This window comes from Nomascus leucogenys, chromosome 9, assembly GCF_006542625.1.
Source record: "Nomascus leucogenys isolate Asia chromosome 9, Asia_NLE_v1, whole genome shotgun sequence".
In the NCBI taxonomy this organism is placed as follows: Eukaryota; Metazoa; Chordata; class Mammalia; order Primates; family Hylobatidae; genus Nomascus; species Nomascus leucogenys.
Window position 1 is genome coordinate 16136133 of NC_044389.1, and position 21003 is coordinate 16157135.

Here is a 21003-nt window from a genome sequence, read left to right on the forward strand (position 1 = left end):
CATACCATGGAATACTACTCAACAATAAAAAGGAATAAACTATTGGTACATGCAATAACTTGGATGGATTGTGAGGGAATTTTTCTGAGTAAAAAAGATTACATACTATAAGATTTCATTTATTTAACAGCCTCAAAACAAAATTGTAGATGGAGAGCACAGATTAGTGGTTACCAGAGATTATTGATACAGGGGAAGGAGTTGTCGTGGCTATAAAGGAATAGGCAAAGGGAGCCTTATGATGACAAAACAATTCTGTCTTTTTTTTCTTTTTCGAGACAGAGTCTCACTCTGTTGTTCAGGCTAGAGTGCAGTGGCACAATCATAGCTCACTGCAGCCTTGACCTCCCACCCCAGCCTCCAAGTAGCTGGGACTAAAGGCGTGTGCTACCATGCCCAGCTAATTAAAATTTTTTTTTTTTTTTTTTTTTTTTTTAAGAGACAATGTCTTACTATGTTGCCCAGGCTGATGTTGAACTCCTGGGCTCAACCATTTCTCCCACTTTGTTCTCCCAAAGTGGGACTCACACTTTGGATTACAGGTGTGAGTCACTGTACTCAGCCCGTTCTGTATCTGGATTATGGTAGTGGTTACATGAATTTACACATATGATAAAATTGTATATAACTATTCACGCACACATACACAAGTGAGTGCATGTAAAAGTAGTAAAATCAGAATAAACTGTGAGTTGTATCCATTTTAATTTCCTGGTTTTGGTATTGTTATTTTAGATATGTGAGATGTAATCATTAGGGGAAACTAGGTGAATGGTACATGGAACCTCCTTCTACATTTTTTTGCAACTTCTCGTGAATCCAAAATCATTTCAAAATGTTATTTAAAAAACCCCTTATCCACACACAGTTTATTTCATATGCACATACATTATCTTGGAAATAGGTATGAGGCACTCTTTGAACCCTTCCAAGTATTTGCCCATAATGAAATGAAATGAAATGAAATGCCCATAAAATGAAACTCCATATCTATTAAGCATTAATCTTGGGTCAAATAACATTCCATTCTCTATGAGAAGAGGACTATAAAAATGTCAAAGTATTATTTCTAATTTAGAGATGATGGACTGAAGACAGAGGAATTTGCTTATCAATGAGTTAAAAACCTTCTGTTTTAAAGAATAGAGATGGGGTCTCGCTAATGTTGCCCAGGCTGGCCTCCAATTCCTTGCCTCAAGCAATCCTCCTGCCACAGCGTCCCAAAGTGTTGGGATTACAGGCATGAGCCACCATGCCTGGTTTTCTAATTAGTTTTTAAAGGTGTTACAGACACCCAGAGGATAAACACATTTTTGCAAAATGGCAGCTGTCTTTATAAGAAAGAGAAAATTTCCTAATTGTGTTGTTTTTTCAAATCTACTGCAACAAATTACCACAACTGGGAGGCTTAAGACAACAGAAATTTATTCTCTCACAGTTCTGGAAGCCAGAAGTTTGAAATCAAGGTGTCAGCTGGACTTTGCTCCCTCGGAAGTTTCTGAAGAAAAAAAATCATCCCGTGTGCCTGTGCTAGCTTCTAGTGCATGCCAGCAATCCTTGGTGTTCTTCTCTCTGTGTCTTGTCCCTTTTGAGGACACCGGTCATTGGATTAGGGCCCACCCTAAACCCATATGACCTCATTTTTTTTTTGAGATGGAGTTTCACTCTTGCTGCCCAGGCTGGAGTGCAATGGCACAATCTCGGCTCACTGCAACCTCCGCCTCCTGGGTTCAAGCGATTCTCCTGCCTCAGGAGAGGCAGGAATTACAGGCGCATACCACCACACTCAGCTAATTTTTTATATTTAGTAGAGAGGGGTTTCACTATGTTGGTCAGGCTGGTCTTGAACTCCTGACCTCAGGTGATCCACCTGCCTCGGCCTCCCAAATTGCTGGGATTACAGGTATGAGCCACTACACCTGGCCCATATGACCTCATTTTAACTTAATGACATCTGCAGTTACCCTATTTCCAAATAATGCCATGTTCTGAGGTACTGGAGCTTAGGACTTGAATATATCTTTGTGGAGGAACAATTCAACACACAATGGCTGTCATTGTTTTCTTTAGAAAAATAAGAAAGGATGAGAGCTTGTACCAACCTTGAGGCAATAAAGATCTATTTGCTGAGCCTAGTTATCTTAGAAAAGATGCATATCTCTGCACATGGAAAGTATTGGTGGCCACTTGCTGGTTTTGGGGAATAGTAAGGAAGATAACAGTCAACATCCCATCCCTGGGAAGGAAGGAAAACATCTATATTGTCAGGATTCTTTCCAGCTATCTTTGCTACAATACCTTTTACCCAGTTCACATAGCCTGTGAGTAACAGTGTCAAAAGACTCAGCACTTCCGTGATTCAAATTCAGCAGCTTCGACTGGACCAAACGTCAGTTTCTTCCTTTGTAGACCTTTAAGTGGATGTGACAATCCAACCAATGTCACTGGTTTTTGTTTTAGAGCCAATATAGGCATTCATTTTAAGCAAACATCATTTGTAAAGTAAAAAATAGGGATAAAACATGTCTTATACCATGATGCTTCAAACTGGGGCAGGAAATCAAATCAAGAGCCCACAGCACATTCCTTCTGGAAAATATGCTAAAGGAAGGAAGTTCCCTGAGGGATTTTTAATCCTCCTGCACAGAACTTTGTTTTGAGAGGGTCATTCAAAAAAAAAATCTGTACAAAATGCCTTACAGGGCACTCATGACACGCTTGGGGAAAATTTATAATGCTGCAGCATTATGCTAAAAGATATAGGATCCTCTGTCCTTGTTGAATAAGAAGTGTCACCTTAAGAAATAGCAGGTGTGCTCAGTTTTAGGCTTATTAGAAAGAGTGGTGGTAAGGAATAATGTAATTCGAGATCTCTGAGCACAGGATCACCTCTCCTGCCAACCAAAAAAAAAAAAAAAAAAAAAAAAAAAAAAAAAAAAGGCGGTGGGGGAATGGATCAGGGCAATAGGTTTCTTTCTTTCTTTCTTTCTTTCTTTCTTTCTTTCTTTCTTTCTTTCCTTTCTTTTCTTTCTTTTCTTTCTTTCTCTCTTTCTTTTCTTTCTTCCTTTCTTTCTTTTTTTTTGGAGACAGTCTTGCTCTGTTGCCTAGGCTGGAGTGCAGTGGCACAATCTTGGCTCATTGCAAACTGTTCCTCCTGGGTTCAAGCAATTCTTATGCCTCTCAGCCTCCCAAGTAGCAGGCATTACAGGTGCATGCCACCACGCCTGGCTAATTTTTATATTTTTAGTAGAAACAGGGTTTTGCCATGTTGGCCAGTCTGATCTCGAACCTCTCTGACCTCAAGTGATCAGCCCACCTTGGCCTCCCAAAGTGCTGAGATTACAGGTATGAGCCAACGTGCCAGGCCAAGATGGTTTTTGTTTGTTTGTTTTTAGAACAATTTCTTTCTTATTATCTTTCAGGAACCCAGGAACGCAAGAGGCTGGGTCCCTGTTGGCTTTCCTGTTGGTACTTAGTGGCCTGTGCAATGAATGCATTACTCTCATCAAAGAAAAAAAAAAAGGAATTAACAGCTTTGTGAGGTTACGAAGGTAACCTAATCTCTAGGGAAACTAGAGATGCCACTAAAAGCTGACATTCTTAACCCAAAGAAATAGGTTCTGAAAGTTGGTTTAGGTGGCGAATACATGGTGTTGATGAAGTGAGGCCCTTGGTTTTATTCCCACCAACAGTCTCATCCCCACTCTAGGGCTTGACGTTGGCTTTTCTTTCTATTCCATTCCATCCAATCATTCTGCAAGTGTTATCAAGTGATCACAGGGAGTTTCCCTTGGGAGCACAGCTAGATGATGTGGTGAGACATGACAGAACTGTAGCAGCCTCTGTTTTTCTACAAACCTTAGTTGGCCATATGTATAACTTTATGGAAACATGAATAGTGCCTAACAATTTCCAATATTAAAATTCTGCCCAAAATAAATGAAGTATTTTCTGTATGGAATCTCTTTATTTCTATTTCTTTTCTTTCTTTGTTGAGACAGGGTCTCACTTCATCACGCAGGCTGGAGTGTGTAGTGGCACTATTTCTTTTCTTTCTTTTTTGAGACAGAGTCTCACTTCATCACACAGGCTGGAGTGTGTAGTGGCACTATCTCAGCTCACTGCAGCCTCAGCCTCCTGGGCTTAAGCTATCCTCCTGTCTCAGCCTCCTGAATAGCTGGGACTACAGGTGTGTGCTACCACCTAGCTAATTTTTGTACTTTTTGTAGAAATGGGGTTTTACTATGTTGCTCAGACTGGTCTTGAACTCAGCTCAAGTGATCCACCTGCCTTGGCCTCCCCAAGTGCTGGGATTACAGATGTGAGCCACCAGACCTGGCTTAAGCATCTCATTTTAAAACACCATTCAGTGGGTGCCAGGTAGGATCTATTTTTCTGTAAGTAAGAAAATAAAAAATATGAATAATAAATATACTTGCTCTTGAATATAAGCACTGCTTCTCTATTAGTTTGGAGAGAAGAGGAGGATGTAAAGAAAGGAATTCCATATAAAAAAGCTCAGCAGGCTGGGCATACCTTGCTCACCAAGGAGATTCTGACCTAGCTCCTCCTCCTCCAATGTGACTACTCTGAGAATCACTCATTGTCATTTAGCACCACCATTATTCATAGAGATTTGTTGAATCCCTTTACTGTTATTGGGGAGGAAAAAAAATGTATTGAAGTCATATACCCATTGCAGTCCACAATCCTTCTAAGAGAACAGAATCCTGACCATTTCCATACCTGGGACTGGCTTTGAGTCCTAGTAGGGTAAAGCATTGTATTTACCTGAAAAGGATGTATTTTCATACAACTGCATAATAACAATACAAATTAATAACACTTTTTTCCAACTAGGGCTTTTCTAAACAGAGCTTCCTTCTATACTGAACATTCACTTCACCAATAATTGATCAAAGTTGTCTTCAGGTAGAATTGTGCCTGAAGAAGCCACAGGCTCCTGCCTTGCCCTCTTAACTTTCTATTGTACCCTGGAAAGCATTTCTCATCTCTCTTCTCTGCCAAATATTTCTGGTAGGTTATTTATAGCATAAGGTGAACAAACCAACGTATTATCTCTTTCATTCTATCCTTTCTTTCAAGCTGTACAATTCAAAAACACAAATAAAATTATCAGTTTTTTAAAATTTTTATTTATTTATTTATTTATATTTTTTTGGGCACAGTACCTCCTTGAGGCGAAAACCTCCCTGACAGCAGCCAGTGTAGGATTCTTTGTAGTGCTCATAGCACCTATCATAATACCTTTAAATACTGGTACTCATGGGCTTGCGTTGAGTGAATGAGTACAAGTCCCTGAGAGGCTGGTGGGCCTGAGGATGGGGACTCGCCAAACTTGTGATGAATTTTAAGTGAATGAATTCTACTAATGTTAGTTATTCGCATTCATTTCTTATTTCATTCACTTAAAAACTGTTGATAGAGTATGTGTCAGACATTTTGCTGGGAAATGATAATGAACAAAAATGGGACACATCTCTGTTCTTGAAAAGCTTGCATTCTTGTGGGGGGATTCACAGATAAGCATATAATCACCAGCCAGAGTGAGCGCTCCAAGGAAATGGGCTCATCTGTGGGCAAGACCTAGTGAACAGAAAAGCACTCCCAAGAAGTTGGTGCAGAAAGACATGTAGAAGTTAACAAGGTGAAGAGGTGAGTGGGCAGTATTCCAGGCAGAGGGAAGGATGTTCATGTAAAATTTTTTTGGATAGTTACAATGTAAAGGCATTGTTTGGGTACTGGGGATATAAAAGTAAACCAGATAAGTAAGGTTCCTGCTCTCATGGAGTGTGTGCATGTAGAGGGTTTAGAAGATACGTAAAATAGTCAGCAACTGTGGCCAGTGCTATGAAGAGAATAAAACAGCGTGGTGTGATAGAGAGCAAGTGGATGGGAGGTTTGGCTGCAACATTGGGTAGATTAGATTTCCACTTCTGCACACCCCAGTTCTATTGAGAATACTTAGGCTACTTCACTGTAGACATAATACTTTCAAAAGATAACTTGTCTTCCGTGAATGAAGAGTCAGATGGCAAGATTGAAAAAAGAGATAGGCGACCAGGAGGGACCCATGATGGTGGTGTGGACCAGAAAGTGTAATAGTGGAGATGGAGACAAGTGGATGGATTCAGGGTCTATTTTGGAGATGGAGCTGGCAGGTTTTGTTGTTGGATTAAGTGGATGTAGGGAGTAAGAGAAGAAGTAGATTTGAAGATGCTTCCTGGGTCTTTGGCTGGAGCAACTAGAGGGTGATGTTGCCTTTTACTGGAAATAGAAGGCTGGGTAAAGATGAAGTCATGATGAACAGAGGCATGGCATTTTGAAGAACTACAGGAAGAAATACAACCAGGGAATGGAAATGGGGGCAGTGGTGCCAAGGTGGGATTATGGCTGGACCAATAGGGCCTGTCTTTATTCCCATGGGAAATGAATTTACCTTCTCTGGTTATTAGATATAGTTAAGTTCTTGCTTCTGTGGGGTTTCTCCTGAAGCTAAAAGTCTTTTTTTTTTTTGAGAGAGTCTTATTCTCTTGCCAAGTGGTGTGATCTGGGCTCACTGCAACCTCTGCCTCCTGGGTTCAAGCGATTCTCCTGCTTCACCCTTCCAAGTAGCTGTGATTACAGGTATGAGCCACCACACCTCACTAATTTTTGTATTTTTAGTAGAGAGACAGGGTTTCGTCACATCACCAAGCAGTTCTCAAACTCCTGACCTGAAGCAATCCACCCGCCTCGGCCTCCCAGTGTGCTGGAATTATAGGCGTGAATTATAGTTTACTTCTGTTACCCTATTAAACTTTTTTTTTTTTTTGAGACGGAATTTCGCTCTCATTGCCCAGGCTGGATGGAGTGCAGTGGTGTGATCTCGGCTCACTGCACCCTCTGCCTCCAGGGTTCAAGCGATTCTCCTGCCTCAGTTTCCTGAGTAGCTGGGACTACAGGTACCCGCCACCGCGCCGAGCTATTTTTTTCTATTTTTAGTAGAGACGGGGCCTCACCATGTTGGCCAGGCTGGTCTCAAACTCTTGACCTCAGGTGATCCACCTGCCTCGGCCTCCCAAAGTGCTGGGATTACAGGCGTGAGCCACTATGCCCGGCCCCTATTAAACTTTTAACAAAACTGAGAAAAAATGGATTTTTTTCAGAAAAGGGATTAATAATAATAACAAAGGGATTATTATTATTGAGATAATAATGTTGAGATGACTGAGTCCAAAAGTTAAATGACATGCTCAAGTTCATAAAGAAAATGGAAATATTATTCTAGATGCGTGGTTCCTTGTTAGTTGGTAGCTACTGGAAGGAATGAATAAAGAATAGGGCTGTTTTGCCTCAGATAGAGAGACTAAACGGACACCATTTGTAATGATATGGAGGGCTCTTTTATATAAAACTTTCTTTGCCATCTGTTACTCTGAAGAGCACAACTGGAGTCACACTGTGCAGGTGAACAAAATGAGATTTGTGATTGGAGAGAGGTTTGTGAGTGGATGGAAGCAGACACTGAAGTGATCTCACAGTGGCTTAGGTGAGAGATCATAGGGCCTTATATAGTGGGGAAGGGCAGTCAGAAACGACAAGCAGGCAGAGAGATGGAACGTGGAAGAGGCAGAATTTAGAGAGCTTTGTAAGTGATTGAGTGTGTGTGGCAGTGAAGTGGTGAGGACACAAGTTTTGAGCTTGGTTCACTGGAAAAATGGTGATGGTGTTGGTCAACATAGTAAATGTACCAAGGCCGGGTGTGGTGGCTCACACGTGTAATCCAGCATTTTCGGAGGCCGAGGTAGGAGTATCACCTGAGGTCAGGAGTTTAAGACCAGCTTGACCAACATGGCAAAACCCCGTCTCCACTAAAAATACAAAATTAGCCAGGTGTGGTGGCGTATGCCTGTAATCCCAGCTACTCGGGAGGCTGAGGCAGGAGAATTGCTTGAATCTGGGAGGTGGAGGTTGCAGTGATCTGAGATCACTCCATTGCACTCCAGCCTGGGCAACAAAGCGAGACTCTGTCTCAAAAGAAAAAAGAAAAAAAGAAAGTATACCAAATATACATTTATCTGCCTTTGGGATTCCAGGATGAGGAGAGTAACAAACATTTCCACCCCCACCAACACACACAATAAAAAAATGTAATTTTTAAATGTTTTATATTATTATTTTTAAAAAAAATAATTAAAAATACACTTATCTTACCCTAGTTGTAAAAATAAATATATTATACTACAACAACCATTTTCTCAGCACTCGTATCCTTCCTTAAAAATATTATTCTTATTGAATTTACTTATTTTTGAAGATAATATTCAAAGATAATGGTATGTCTCTTGGAAACAAAGTTCTATTGTAGGCAACATAGTGAGATTCTGTCTCTAAAAAAAAAAAAAAATTAGGGTAGTGTGGTGGCAGTACTCAGAAGCTGATATGGGAGGATCACTTGAGCCCAGGATTTTGACACTGCGGTGAGCTGTGATTCATGATCAAATCACTGCATTCCAGCCTGAGCAGCAAAGCAAGGCCCTGATGCTAAAAAAAGGGACACAAAGTTTTAAAACTATCATTCTAAGATTCTAGAGTGATAGTAAACATATGTTTTAAATAATCTTTCCCTTGGTCCAACTTAGCTTTCTACCACTTTAAAAATGATAGCTCTAGTAAATTATTAGCAAGATTATTATTTATGATTATATTTCACATTTAATTTTTTTATAGCATATGGCACTTTGGGCAGCTACAAATTATTACTGGTGTTATGTATCTTATGAATGAAATCCAAATTCTTTTCATTTGATTACAGATCTACATACCACTAAATAGATTGCTAATTACAGTAGTTGGACATCTCCATTATGATGTCAATAACAAAGTTAGTGCCCTTATGGAACACTTCAATATAATTGACATCTGTTTAAAATCTGGTAGAATACACTTCCTTTACTCTCCTACTAATGTTTGTGTTGAAAATAATCAGGGAGATATTGAAAACAAGCCATATGTTCAATGACAATAAATGCTTCAAATGGTCTCTTTGGACACATACTTCATTTGAAGTACAGTAAATGATTAATGTAGATTATTTTACAATTTCCACATGGATAAAAAGATTTGAGACACACTTTCTTCTCACCTCAAATGCATTGTTGACTGACATGCACTTCTGGTGTTTATTAACACATAAAATAAAAGAGCAGAACATATGTTTGCTGGCATGGCATTCACAGTGGGGCTAGGCAGGAGGTCAAGAGCTGATTAAGATTTATTTCCCCTGCATACTTACTGCACAATGATTCTTGTATTTATTTGGATAGTGTAGAAAGGAGCGATTATTCCTAGAAAGTGCTCTTTGCCTCAAACATTCAGAGCTCAAGAAAGTATGAAGTGAAAAATGTCTGCAAAAAGAAGTGCTTAAAAGCAAAAGTTGTAGTCAGTAAATAATTACTACTAATAATGATGCTAATAATGCTGAGAATTTAAAGACAGATCCAACAAAGCTGGTTACATATGACATGTCTCCTTGTTCAGTCATTTATTCCCTGGGTATGTTTTAAAGATCCCAAAAAATAACATATTTTCTCTTACTCTTTCCTCTCTTTTGGGTTTAAAAAAATCTGCTTTTTAATATTTAGTATTTAATATACAAATATTTATATAATCTAAAATATCAGTATGGTGCATTTTTTCCACCTTACTTTTATTTCCTATTTGCTTTCTTAAATTTCTTTTTAGAGGCAGCTGACTCATCCTCCGTGGGCATCAATTTGCTTATCTGTATAGCAGATATCCTAGTATCTCCCTCACAAGGATGTTATGAACACAAAATGAGATAACAGTGACAGTGCTTGGCACACAGCAGCCCTAAGTAAAGAATTTCTCCTTCTTTCCTCTCTTCTTTTTTCACTTATTTTCTTGTTTCCCTTTGTCATTCTTTCTAAGTCTTAAATCCATGATATAATCTTTTTCAGTTTAAAATTGCAACTGTGAATTTGTCTCAGTCAAAATGAAGAATAATGGCTCTTTTTACAGAAGTATTGGTGGAAGGAAGGAAGGAGGGGAAAAAGGAAGGAACAGAGGGAGGAAGGGAGGGAGACAGAAAAACAAAAAGGGAGAGCTCTTTAAACAAACAAACAAAACAACCGGAGTCTCACTCTGTCACTCAGGCTGGAGTGCAGTGGTGCTATCTCTCACTGCAACCTCCGCCTCCTGGGTTTAAGCTATTCTTATGCCTCAACCTCCCAAGTAGCTGGGATTACAGGTGCCCACCATGCCTGGCTAATTTTTATTGTTTTTATTTTTATTTTTTAGTAGAGATGAGGTTTCACCATGTTGGTCAGGCTGGTCTCAAACTGACTTCAAATGATCCACCTGCCTTGGCCTCCGAAAGTGCTGAGATTACAAGCGTGAGCTACTGCGCCTGGCTGAGTTTAATTGTTTTGATTTTTACAAATAAATGAGAACATGTGATGTTTGTTTTTCTTTGCTTGGCTTATTTCACTTAACATAATGATCTCCAGTTCCATCCATGTTGTTGCAAATGACAGGATCTCATTCTTTTCATGGCTGAATAATACTCCATTGTGTATATGTACCACATTTTCTTTATCCATTCGTCTGTTGATGGACACTTAGGTTGCTTCCAAATCTTAGCTCTTGTGAATAGTGCTGCAACAAACATGAAGTTGCAGATATTTCTTCAATATACTGATTTCTTTTCTTTTGGGTATATACCCAGCGGTGAAATTGCCAGATCATATGGTAGCTGGGAGAGCTTTTCTTTATTAATGCTATTGGCACTTAAATTTTTGTTTTGTCTCATATTTTTTATACTAATAAAAAATAGACATGGTAAAATATGGTAAGCATTCTAGATATTCAATAAAATTCTACGAATAAAATTCTGTGTCATATTGAATTATTGTCTAGTTCTGTTTAAAAACTGCTGTGATTTAATATGAGCTAGGTGTTGACTTATTATGTGTATCTAAAATGAATTTTTTCTTATTTTTGAGACAGAGTTTCACTCTGTCACCCAGGCTAAAGTACAGTGGCATGATCATGGCTCAGTGCAGCCTCAACCTCCTGGGCTCAAGTGATCCTCCTGCCTCAGCCTCCTGAGTAGCTGGGACTACAGGTGTGCAACACCAGGTCCAGCTAATTTTTTTGTATTTTTGTAGAGATGGGGTCTCCCTATGTTGCCCAGGCTCGTAAAATGGATTTTTAACATTAAACTTTTGTTTGTATTTTAAGATAATTGTAGCTTCATATGCCCTTGTAAGAGATAATACAGAATGAGTCCAGGCATTCTTTACCCAGCTTCCCTAAATTGTAACATTTTGCAAAAGTCTAGTACATTATCACAACCAAGATATTGACATTGATAGTCAAGATCCACAAAGTTTCCATTACCTCAAGGATCTCTCATGTTGTCCTTTTATGGCCAGACTGACTTCTCTTTCACTTCCATCCCTCCTTAACCCCTGGCAACTACTAATCTGTTTTCTATTTTTATAATTTTATAATTTTAAGAATATTATATAAATGGAATCAGGTGGCTTTATTTTGCGACTGGCTTTATTCATTCAGTATCTTTGGAGATTCATTCAGGTTGTTGAGTTTTTCAATAGTTCATTCCTTTTTATTGCCAACTAGTGTTCCTTGGCATGAATACTGCAGTTGTTTAACCATTCACCTGTTGTAGAACGTATTTTTTTCTTTTATTTTGCTATTACAAATAAAACTAATATAAACAGTAATCTTTTTGTATTCATTTCTCTGTGGTAAATACCCATGAGTACAATTCCTGTGCCATATTGTAGTTTCATGTTCAGCCTTTTAAGAAACTGTCAATATGTTTTTCAGAGTGTCCATACTATTTTATATTTTCACCAGTGATGGAAGATGGATAAAGATTTTCTGCATCTAGTATTTAGTGATATCACTATATTAATTTTAGCCATTCTTATAGGAGTGTAATGATATCTCACTGTGGTTTTAATTTGCATTTCCCCAAAGTCTAATTACATAATGCACGTATATACCATCTGTATATCCTCTACTGTTTTATTAATTTCTGTATTCATCTTTTCACCGATGCCACATAGCCTTGACTATTGTAGCTATATAATAAGTCTTCAAGTCAGGTAGACTGATTTTTTTCCCACTTAATTCTTTTTTGTATTCTTTTATTTAAAATTATTATTATTGTATTCTTTTATTTAAAATTATTATTATTATGCTCTGTCACACTGGCTCGAGTGCAGTGGTACAATCATAGCTCACTGTACCCTTCAACTCCTGGGCTCAAACAATCCTCCCACCTCAGCCTCCTGAGCAGCTGGGACTACAGGCACAACCACGTGTGGCTATAATTCTTCTTTTTCAAAATTGTTTTGGATAGTCTAGTTCTTTTGCTTTTTTAATATAGATTTTGGAATAAATTTTCTATACCTACAAATGTTTTTCAAGGATTTTTATAGGAATTGCATTATATCTGTATGTTGATTTTGAGATAATGGACATATTTTCTATATTGACTCTTCCAAATTGATGAACACAGTGTGTGTCTCCATTTATTTAGATCCTCTTTGATTTCTTTCATCAGTGTTGTATAGCTTTCACAATACAAGATCTGTACACGTTTTGTCACATTTATATCCACGCATTTCATTTTTGAGTGATGAAAATGTTATCATATTTTTAATTTTGATGTCCATTTGTTCATTGCTGGTGTGTAGAAATACTATTGACTTTTGTATATTTACCTTATATGCTGAAACTTTACTGAACTCACTTACTAGTTTTATGAATTTCATTGTACGTTCCTTGAAATTTTCTTGTAGATCATCACATTATCTGCAAATAGGGGTGGTTTCATTTCTTCCTTTGCGGTTCGTTTGCCTTTTATTTCCCTTGCCATATCGCACTGGCTAGAATTCCCAGTGTTATGTTGAGTAAGGGTAGTGAGTGTGGACATCCTTGTCTTGTTCTTAACCCTAGGGGTAAAGTATTTAGTCTTTACCACTAAATGCTAAATACTTTATTATTAAATATAACATTGATTGTATTTTAAAAATAGATTTTTTGCCAAGTTCGGAAAGTTCCACCTTCATCTTACTTTTCTGATAATTTTTATCCATGAAATTATGTCAAATGCTTTTTCATCAATTGATATAATCATGTGATTTTTCTTCTTTAGCCTGATAATATAAAGGCTTATGTTAATTTTTTATTATTAGACCAGAATCTTGCATCCCTGAAATAAATTCTACTTGGTTATGATGTATAATTCTTTTTATATATTGCTGGATTCTATTTGCTAATGTTTTATTAAGGAATTTTACTTCTTTTTTTTTTTCTTTGAGATTGCTCACTCTGTCACCCAGGTTGGAGTGCAGTGATGCAACCTCGGCTAGTGAGCCAAGAGGTTGCAGTGGCAACCTCTGCTTCCCAGGCTCAAGTGATCCTCCTATCTTAGCCTCCCAAGCAGCCGGAACCACAGGAGTGCACCATCACACCTGGCCAATTCTTTTTTTTTTTTGTATTTTCGGTAGAGGTGGGGTTTTGCCATGTTGCCCAGGTTGGTCTTAAACTCTTGAGCTCATGATCCACCTGCCCTGACCATCCAAAGTGCTGGGATTATTGGTGTGAGCCACCACACCTGGCCAAGGAATTTTACTTCTATATTGTACTGTCATTGTCTAGTTTCAATATCTGCGTAATGCTAGCTTTATAAAGTAATTTTTAAAGTAATTTTTAAAATTAAAAAAAAAAAAACTGTAACTGCAGCCTGTAGGGTGGCCATTCTGAAAGACTGGGACACAGACCCTGGCAAGAAGCTAGAAACAAGTACTGCCTATAAAATGATTTGAGAAGTGTTCTTTTGTATTTCCTGAAGGGATTACGTAGAATTGGTGTTAATTTTTTTGGAGGGTAGAACTTTCCAGTGAAATCCTCTGAGCCTAGAGATTTCTAATGTGGAAATTTTAAAATTACAAACTAAATTTCCTTAATAGTAGAACTTTATTTTTTTATTTATTTGTTTGAGATGGAGTCTCACCCTGTCACTCAAGCTGGAGCACAATGGTGCAATCTTGGCTCACTGGAACCTCCACCTCTCAGGTTCAAGTGATTCTCCTGCCTCAGCCTCCCAAGTAGCTGGGATTACAGGCATGAGCCACCATGCCTGGCTGATTTTTTGTATATTTAGTAGAGATGGGGTTTCACCATGTTGGCCAGGCTGGTCTCGAACTCCTGACCTGGTGATCTGCCTGCCTCAGCCTCCAAAAGTGCTGGGATTACAGGCGTGAGCCACCTCCCCTGGCCAGTAGAACTATTTAAATCATCTGTCTACTACTGGATGAATTGCTATAGTTGTGGTTTTTGAGAAATTGTTTCTTTTCTTTTTTTTTTTTTTTTTTTTTGGTTTGAGATGGAGTCTCACTCTGTCACCCAGGCTGGAGTGCAGTGGCACGATACTGGCTCACCACAACCTCCACCTCCCAGATTCAAGCGATTCTCCTGCCTCAGCCTCCCGAGTAGCTGGGATTACAGGCGCCTGCCACCATGCCTGACTAATTTTTGTATATTTAGTAGAGAGGGGTTTCACCATTTTGGCCAGGCTGGTCTTGAACTCCTGACCTCGTGATCCACCCGCCTCGGCCTCCCAAAGTGCTGGGATTACAGGCGTGAGCCACCATGCCCGGTGAGAAATTGTTTCTTTTCACTTGAGTTATCAAATTTATGTATGTAGAATTGTTTGTTTGTCTTGATTTCCCCTTCATTCTTGAGGTCTGCAGGGTCTGGTCTGCAGTGACACCCCTTGTCTTTTTTTTTTTTTTAATTAATTTAACTTTTAAGTTCAAGGGTACATGTGCAGGTTTGTAAAATAGGTAAACTTGTGTCAGGGGATTTGTTGTACAGATTATTTCATCATCCAGATATTAAGCTTTGTACCTATTAGTTATTTTTCCTGATCTTCTCTTTCCTCCCACCCTCAACTCTCTGACAGGCCCCAGTGCATGTTGTTCCCCTGTTTGTATCCATGAGTTCTCATCATTTAGCTCCCACTGATAAGTGAGAACATGTGGTATTTGGGTTTCTGTTCCTGCATTCGTTGGCTGAGGATAATGGTCTCCAGCTACATCCACGTGCCTGCAAAAAAACATGATCTTGTTCTTTTTTATGGCTGCATAGTATTCTGTGGTGTTTACTACATTTTCTTTATTCAGTCTATCATTGATAGGCGTTTAGGTTGATTTCATGATTATGCTCTTGTGAATAGTGCTGCAATGAGCATACACATGCATGTATCTTTATAATAGGAAGATTTATATTATTTTTGGGTATATACCTGGTGATGAGATTGCTGGGTCGAATGGTATTTCTCCCTCTAGTTCTTTGAGGAATTACCACACTGTCTTCCACAATGGTTGAACTAATTTACACACCCACCAACGGTGTATAACTGTTGCTTTTGCTCCACAACCTTGCCAGCATCTGTTACTTTTTGACATTTTGGTAATAGACATTCTGAAGGTGTAAGATGGTATCTCATTGTGGTTTTGATTTGCATTTCTCTAGTGATGAGTGATGTCAAGCTTTTTTTGTATGGCTATACCCTGTTTTCATTCCTTATGTTATTCTCTCTTTTGTCTTTGTACGTCTTGCTAGAGATTTGTCAATTTTATTAACCTTTCCAAAAAACCAGCTCTTTGTTTCATTGGTTTTCTCTATTGCTTTTCTGTTTTTAGTTTCATTGATTTCTGCTCTTCCATTTATTATTTTATTTTATCTGTTTGCTTTGAGTTTATTTTGCTCCTTTTCTAGTTTCTTGATATGGAACTTAAGATTATTGATTTGGGAATTTTCCTCTTTTCTAATGTATGCTTTAATGCTTCTCAGCACTGCTTAAGCAGCATAATATAAATTTTGATATGTTGTATTTTCATTTTTCTTTCAGTTCCATGTATTTTAAAATTTCTCTCGAGACTACCTTTTTAATTCATGTGTCATTTAGAAGTATACTGTTTAGTTTCAAAGTCTTTGATTTTTTTCTGTTACCTTTCTATTATTGATTTCTAGTTTGATTTTATTGTGTTCAGAGAATACTTGCTGTATAATTTCAATTCTTTGAAATTTGGAGAGATTTGTTTTATGGCTCAGAATGTGGTCTATCTTGGTATATATTCTATAGGCTTTTCAAATAATGTATATTCTCTTGTTGTTGGGTGAAGTGTTCTATAAATGTTGGATAAATCCTGATGGTGTTGTTGAGTTTCTCCACATCCTTGCTGATTATTTATTTATTTATTTATTTATTTATTTATTATAGAGACAGGGTCTCCCTGTGTTGCCCTGGCTGGTCTCAAACTACTGGGCTCAAGGGATCCTCTTGCCTTGGCCTCCCAAAGTCTTAGGATTACAGGCACGAATCACCATGCCTGGCCCCTTACTGATTTTCTGTCTAGTTGTTCTATTACTTGTTGAGACAGGGATGTTGAGATCTCCAGTTATAATTGTGAAGATGTCTATTGCTCCTTGCAGTTCTCTCAGTTTCTGCTTCACATATTTTTCAGCTCTGTTGCTTGATACATGCATATTTAGCATTTAGGATTGCTGTCTTCTTGGTGGATTGACCCTTTTATCATTATATTACGTCTCTTCCTGTTTTTGGTAGTTTTCTTTTCTCTGGAGGCTATGTCATCTGATGTTATCGTAACCACTTCTCTTTCCTTTGATGTTTGCATGATATATTTTTTAAGCCACCCTTTTACTTTTAACCTGTCTATAATGTTATATTGAAGTGAGTTTCTTATAGACAGCCTATTCTTGGGTTACATTTTTTAATCCACTCTGCCAATGTCTGTGTTTTAATTGGTATATTTAGACTCTACATTTAAAGTAATTGTTAATATATTAGAGCTTATGTCTGTCACTTTCTTTGTTTTCTGTTTGTTCTGTTTCTTAATTTACTGTTTTATTTTTCTCTGCCCTCCTGGGACATATTTGAACATTTCTGTAACTCCATTGTAATTTATCCGTAGTATTTTAGAGTATAACTCTTTGTGTAGGATTTTTAGTGGTTGCTATAGGTATTGCATGTGTGTGTGTGTGTATGTGTGTGTGTAACTTATCACAGTTTGCTTGTTTTATTTATTAGTTTGAGTGATGTGTAGAAACTGCCCTTTATATTCCTTTATCCTACCCTTTTTATAATAGTCTTAAATATTTCCTTTATGTACATTTAGAACCTCATCAGATCATGTTATAAATTTTGCTTCCACCGAGATCGCGCCACTGCACTCCAGCCTGGGTGACAGTGCAAGACTCCGTCTCAAAAAAAAAAAAAGAAAACTCAAGAGGAGAGTTAATTATATTTTCTCATTTTTGTTCATCATATTTTTCCTTCTTTTATAATTTCCTTTCTGTTTAGACAATTTCCTTTAGCAATTCTCCTAAGGGTAAGTTTGCTGGCAATCAGTTTTTTTAGTTTTCCTTCATCTGGGAATGTCTTGATTTCTTTTTCATTATTGAAAGATATTTTTGCTGAGTATAGGATTCTGGGTTGACAGTGTTTTTCCTTCAGCATTTGAAAAATGTTAAGACATTTTATTTTGTGCTTTATAATTTCTAATGAGAAACTTGCTGTTATTTAAGTTGTTTTCCCTGGTTGGGCATGGTGGCTTATGCCTGTAATCCCAGCGCTTTGGGAGGCTGAGGTGGGCAGATCACTTGAGGTCAGGAGTTCAAGACCAGCCTGGCCAACATGGTGAAACCCTGTCTCTACTAAAAATACAAAAATTAGTCTTACATGATGGTGCACGCCTGTAGTCCCAGCTACTGAGGAGGCTGAGACAGGAGAATTGCTTGAACCTAGGAGGCAGAGGTTGCCATGAGCTGAGGTCGCGCCACTGTGCTCTCCATCCTGGGAGACAGAGTGAGACTCCATCTCAAAATAAACAAACAAATCAATAAATAAATAACTAGGTTTCCCTTCTTAGTTAAGGTGTTGTTTTTTCTTGCTGCTTTCAAGGCTCTTTCTTTGTATTTAGTTTTCAGAAGTCTGACTATAATGTCTTGGTGTAGGTTTCTTTAAGTCTGTCTTTTTAAGCTCGACTTCTTGAATTTAAAATTATTTATTTCTGGCAAATTTGGAAAATTTTCAGCCGTTATTTTTTTGAGTATTTTTAAAATCCCTGTCCTCCTTTACCTGTCATTCTGGATCTCTGATGACAAGCATGTTATAGCTTTTGTTACAGTTTCTTGAGGCTCTGTTCATTTTTTTTACTCCTCTATTGCTCAGAGTGAATAATTTCCATTCTTCTGTCTTCTAGTTCATTAATTCTTTTCCTAGCCCCTTCATTATGCTATTGAGCCCATCCATTTAGTTTAAAATGTTTGGTTATGATATTTTTCAATTCTAAAATTCTCATTTGGTTCTTCTATACACCTTATATTTCTTTGCTGAGACTTCATACTTTTTCGTTTCCTTCAAGTGTGTCAGATAATTCTGACACCTTTGTCATCTTAGCGTTTGCATCTATTGATTATCTTCTTTTAGTCAGTCTTAGGTTTCTTGGTTCCTGATCTGGTAAGAACTTCTGATTCAAACCTGAACATTTTGGGTATTCTGTTATGAGAGTCTGGGATTTATTTAAACTTTCTGTTTTAATTGAATTTCTCTGATACCACTCAGACAGGGGAAGGGGGGGGCACTACCTCATTACTGCTAGGTGGAGGTAGAAGTCCAGCTTCCCCACTTGGTCTCTGTTGGCAATAGAGGTTGGTCGGGGAGGTGGTCCTTGTTACTGCTGAGTAGGAGATGGGAGTCCTGGCTCTTTACTAGGTCTTCACTGATACCTCCTTAGCTTGGAGGGGCAGGAGTGCCTCATTACTGTTTCCCACTTGCCTCCACTGACACCACTGGTGGTGAGATGGAGAGGGAAGAAGATTCAAACTTGTTTCTGCTGGGGAGTAATAAAGGTCCTGATTCTCTACTAGGCCTCCTCTAACACCACCCCAATGGGGAGGGGAGAGATGCTTTGTTACTGCCAGGTGGAAATGGAAGTCCAGGTTTCCCACATGGAAGTCCAGGCATCCCATGTGAACCCTGGGTTGGGGGTTAGGGCCATCTGGGACCGTGTTTGTCAGGTCAAGTTGAAAGTCCTAGCTCTCTTCTTGTTCTTCTCTTACAACACTCTTGAGGGTGTGTTGGGGTGTCTCATCACAGCCTAGTGATGTAGACTCATGGCTTCCCTCTTGGCCTTTGCTTGTGTGGGTGGGGATGGGACCACAATTTTTTCTGTGGTGTTTGACTGGAGTAGAGTAGTTAATGTCTAAAAGATTTTCATCTTGCTAGGCTGACCCTCTCCTGTTCCTCTGGCTAAAGGAGTCAAAATCTTGGGGCTTTATCAGGGGCTTTTCTTTCCTTGGGGCTTTTGAGTCTGCATTGGCATTTTCAGGTTGCTGGTTTCTTTGGCAAATCTGGAACATCCAAGGCAAAAAGACAACCCAGAAAACTCACCATTGTGTTGTTCCTTGGGTCCTGAATTCCGTTGCCAGTTTGTCTGGCTCTTGTCTCCACCTTTTATTCTTCTGTTTGTTTTGTGTATGTCTGTTCCATCTTCCTACAGGTGGAAATCTCCTAAAATGGAAATTTTTGCCCAAATGTTCACTTAATTTTGTTTATGGCCTCTTCTAGATGTCTGGGCTGTAGTTTCAAACATTGCAATTCATTTTTTTTGACCTCCCTCTCTGCTTTTTCTTCCAAAACAAATACATTTGAAGTTAAATAAGGGCAAGAGTTGCAGTACAGCTTACAGTATTTTTGTTGTAGCAATTTATATTGGCTCTGAACTCTTCAATATAGTACTTATTAACTATTAGTTAATTCTGTTAAGGAGGATAACATTATAAGTAATAACATAGATTTTTGCTTGGTAGGTAATACTTAAGACCATTTCGCATCTAAACATTATTGAAGTTGCTCACAAGGGACAGATAATTTAATATTGACACAACCTTAAATAAATTGAAAAGGCATAAATCAAGAGTAATGAGATTCATAAAGCTGTTAATATTAATGGAGAAACCTTTTGGGACACATGGTGTAATATCAAAGAAACTAAGAACCCTAGATGTAAGTGATGAGACTAGTTAATGATTTAAAAATTGGTTATTTTGTTTCAATCTCTTTTCAAGTCAAGACTATGCTATGTTCTTAGAGTGCATGTCTTTACAACTGTTACCAGAAAATGGAATGCAGGATTCTTAGGAATAAAAAGGACAGACAAAATCTGTAGAGAACACAATATATTTATTTTGCTTTTGCATGTAAGAAATCAAAAGAATACTGAACTGTAAACGATGAGCTCTTTCCCAAATCACAGGTCATAAATATTTATTAATAAAAAGTGTATATGTTATGCACAGACACATATGTATATGTGTGGGTGTGTATGTGAACAAACACATATGCACCTATATACAGATATATAATTAAGGACTCAGAAATTTATTAGCTCCTAATTTTAGGTACTTGTTGAAAGGACATAAATTAGATATATTAAGTTTGGGGGTTTTGAATGTTCAGAAGAAGTAAATATCAAAGCTGGAGAGACACAAAGTAGGCACAAGAAAAAATGATTTAATGGTAAACATGGGCAAAATATGCTGAGGCAGTTTGTAGAATATCCTTCATTGCAGACCTAAAGCTGTATTGGGATGGTTCGGGTATAGAATTAAGCTTTCTTGGCTGTGTGAAAAATAGAATAGAAAACCCAGTTGTCACTTTTGTTAAGTTCTTATTCTTAAGTTCTTATTATTGAAATGTTCATAAAAAGGCACATTAAATTCAATAAAACTATTGGCTGTTTTGAAAAGTAACTGCTTGGAAGAAAAGAGTTAATTTAGGCTAGGCAAATTACATATATGACATGGCCTGTGGATAATTCATGTAGATTTCCACATTACTTTTAGAGGTTCTTC